General features: G+C 42.6%; 1 pseudogene; it reads left to right on the plus strand.

Moving 5' to 3' along the window:
• Positions 1–2,226: 2,226 nt before the first annotated feature.
• On the plus strand, positions 2,227–3,627 carry LOC117511455 (annotated as a pseudogene).
• The last annotated feature ends 231 nt before the right edge of the window (positions 3,628–3,858 follow it).

Consider the following 3,858-nt stretch of genomic DNA (forward strand, 5'->3'; position numbering starts at 1 on the left):
ATGTCAGAGGACAAGTTTGGACATGTCCAGCTCTTCACAATTTCTCTGATACTTACTGGACTGGTAAGCATTGAAAGCCATTTAGAAATGGTCCGGTGGCTTGTGCCGCGTCGTTGCAGCTCGGAGCGCGGCGCGCCGAGCGTCCTTAAAGGGGTCCTTAAAGCTGTAGTAAAATCTCAGTAAAATTTTCACCGAATGGTTTCCAGGTGCCAGTTTCTAACAGCTTCTGAAAAAATTCTGATGGAAAAAAAGTCCTTTTCATTCAGCCATTTCCAGACAATGAAAATCCGACAAGGGGGCGGGACCACTCCTTCCCAAGGCGTGCTCACAGGCGAATGACGTAACCGACAGGCGTGGAAAAACTCACGCATGCGCACGAGGGTTCAAGCATGTCTGACGTAAAAACATATGAATGAAATCCATATAGTTTTTGAAAAAAATAAAAAGGACTGTTACTTTATTGACAGACCTCGTACTTCCCAAACTGATGAGATTTGAAAGTGAGTGAACACTCCGTTTTAGGTGACTTTTGAGAATTGACCGGATGGATTGTGTTCTGTGCTGAGGCTGAATGACCCCCTCAGCTGGGAGCATTGAGGTGCTCTCACTTGGCCAAGCACATGGGGCCCATCAGTTTCCATTCCAGGTCTGTGCACAGCCTCAGTGTGCACTTGTTTACGTGCTGCGCAAACGCAGTTTGATTTACCATCAATACTGCTGCATCTTATCGACTGATAACAAACATGACCCCCTGAAGGCTGTTGAATGAAATGTCAGTAATCTTGAAGAAAGTGATATAATGCTTCTAATCCCTCTTTTCTCCTCTTTGGTGCTCTGCAGGTTCCACACACTGTCACCATGAGCGGACAACTTAAGAGGAAATTTGAGGAGGTGCCTGAGGACCCACGTTACTCTTCACCCACCACTTTGGATTCCAGTCCCAACAACCCAGGTACACCAGCAACAAATTTCAGTGTCCTCATGAGACAAAAACACAAACTCACAGAAAGATCTAAGGCTGTACGTGCTTATTTATATGTGCTCATTTTTATCATGGTCAACTGACTCCTCTTTACTGCTGCACCGTGACTCTGATCACACACTGACACATCCAGGGTGGAGATGAAGGAATTCATTGAGTTGGCAGACCATAAAACACACTGCAGAAATAATTTCATACTTCTTCAATTAATACTGATTTTGAGTCTTAAAGTTGCAAAGTTTGTTGTTGCATTATGCAGTAGGTGGTGGTCTTTTGGTTTCTGGCTCCACCTCCTTCTCACTGCTTTATAACTTCAGTTTTGTGCTTCAGGTTTCACTTGACAGGATTTAAGGGTGTTGGAATTGTGTTTTCAGTGTCATTTAATTTGGTACATAATGACACTTGGATGATGATCGGACCAATCAATGTGTTACAGTTGAGTTCTGATGTGACCCTAAATGCAGAGAACAGGCAGGATAATTTCAAACAGTGTTCTTTAATCAGTGCAGATTTCAGTACAAGTTCATACACAGGTGATCAATGTTCAAAGCACAAATTCCTAAAATCCTCTGGCTAAACCCAGGAAATGCAGACAGGCAGTGTAAATGGACAACTGGAGATCAAACCTGCAGAACATGAATACAAAGACAACTGACACACCAGCAACCAAGAACCAGAACAGCAGGGTTTCAATACACTGGGAGGTGATTCCAACTGACAGCAGGTGCACAGAGGCCTGAATGAATTCAGGTGAGCAAACAGGAAGAAAGCAAACCAAAGAAGAACAGACAAGACTTTGTCAAAATAAAACAGGAGGTGGGACAAACTGACAAACCTGTAGAACAAAACCAAACTTCAATAAAACTGAGAAGACTGAAACCCCATTTAAGGAATAAGCCAGAACTAAAAATACTAAATACTCACAAGGAAGAACTTAGAAATAATTACTATACCAGAGAATGCAAAATTAACCAAAACTGGAAGTACTTTATGTACAAAACTGACAACACAGTATGAGATACTAAAAAACACTGGGGGACAAACAGCAGGGACATGAACCACAACACAATCTGTGTACTTTTTCATTCTGTTCAGCAGAGTTTCCACTAACTGCAAGATTCAAGCGGCAGAGTGTTGTTCCACCTAGTGGTGCAACTGTGGCAGCATCTTTATGATGAAAACATATCCATTCAAATTTATAGATATATATAAATTGAATTCACATTATTTCTCCATCTACAGCAATGTCCATCCTTAAAAAGTCCAAGAAGACATGGCAGACCAGTGTGTCCTTTGGTGAGGTGATGATGTTCTCCTTCCCTCGGTGTCAGGGCTTCACTGCAGTTCCAAATCAAGGAGGCTGCACCCTGGGCATGATGCCCCACCACAGCAGCTACAGGTGCTACAGTCTGCAAGAGGTGAGTCTTCTGCTTCTGTTTCAGGCCCAGTGTGAAAGGGGCTTAACCCAACAGATTCATCATGTTAAAATCAGGAGACCTCGACTGGTTCTTCATGTATTCAGACTGACAGTAAAATATGGCAGTGCAGTCTCCTTTGAACCCTGCGTGATATCGTGGGATTTGACCACTTACAGGGACGGCCCACTGACCTGTATACGTATGATATACAGATCAGTGGGACAGCCGCTGCATAACTTCACACGGATAAAAGGTGTCCTGTTTTCTTTTCAGCTGCAATCACAGAAGCAGTTAAGAAAAGTGCAGTGAAGACGGCAAGATGAGGCGAGTGGGAAACATTGCGTCGTTAAGTGTTAGCCTACACGGCTAACCAGAGTCACTACATTCTGTCACCTGCAAAACTGCCTCGATAATTCTTTGCATTTTCACTTTGTTTGTGTGTAATTTGCCCAAAAACTCACAGAAAGTGCCATGTTTCTGTCCCCAGAAGTAGAGAAATTACATCATATGTGTCATATTTTACCCCTTCAGCGCCTGTCCTCAAATGAGGCTGCACTGCCCGTTTGATTTCCAGTTAATATAAGTGAATTGTTACATTAGTACTATCGTCCTCTTTTTGTCTCAGCAGCCGTCAAAGAAAGAAACACAACAGTGTGGGTTTGCTGAGCAGCTCAAGGTCCAGAGCGCTTCTCCAAGTGGTGTCATCATCAATATCGTGAACAAATACAAGCGCTTGATTCCGTGCACACCTAAGCAGCGTCATGCACTGCTTAAAGAAGCTGGTGTCCAAAACATCGACGTGGAGGAGGAGACGCAGCTGAAGAACCTGAGGATCTCCAGGCAGAACTGTGGTTGTGACTGCAAGGGCGTCTGTGAATCTGCAACCTGCAGCTGCAGCCTGGCTGGAGTCAAATGTCACGTAAGAACAGTTTGACTGTAAAATTTCTGCTCTGTTGGATTTAGTGATTTTCTGTGTATTTGAGTAGTAATGTAACTTCTTCCTCACAGGTAAGATTTTCCACGTTGATCTGTGGCTGCACCAAAGACGGCTGTGGAAACAGCCAAGGTCGCTTCCAGTTCAACAACGACAGAGTGCGAAACCATTACAGGAACACCATGCTGAGACTGAAGCAGGAGAAGACAAGAGAGACAGAGTGAAGGACAGAGGAAGAGGAGGACGAACAGCCACCTGGAGGAACAATCAACCTTTTACTTTGTTTTTTGTAATTGTTTTTTTAGTCAAACATGTTATAATATAAACAAGAATAATCAATGTCACTGTAAATAACAATCAGCTTTTATATACATCTTGTCTCATAGAAGTAGGAATGAAATATAAACTTATCAAAAAATAAATGAATAAACATTTTTATTTACAGAAATGTCACTTTTTTGGCTTTCTGCTTCAGTTGCTTTTCAATTTAACTCAAAAACTGTCTCAACAACTAACAAATAAGA

Source organism: Thalassophryne amazonica, chromosome 6 (genome assembly GCF_902500255.1).
Source record: "Thalassophryne amazonica chromosome 6, fThaAma1.1, whole genome shotgun sequence".
Classification (NCBI taxonomy): Eukaryota; Metazoa; Chordata; class Actinopteri; order Batrachoidiformes; family Batrachoididae; genus Thalassophryne; species Thalassophryne amazonica.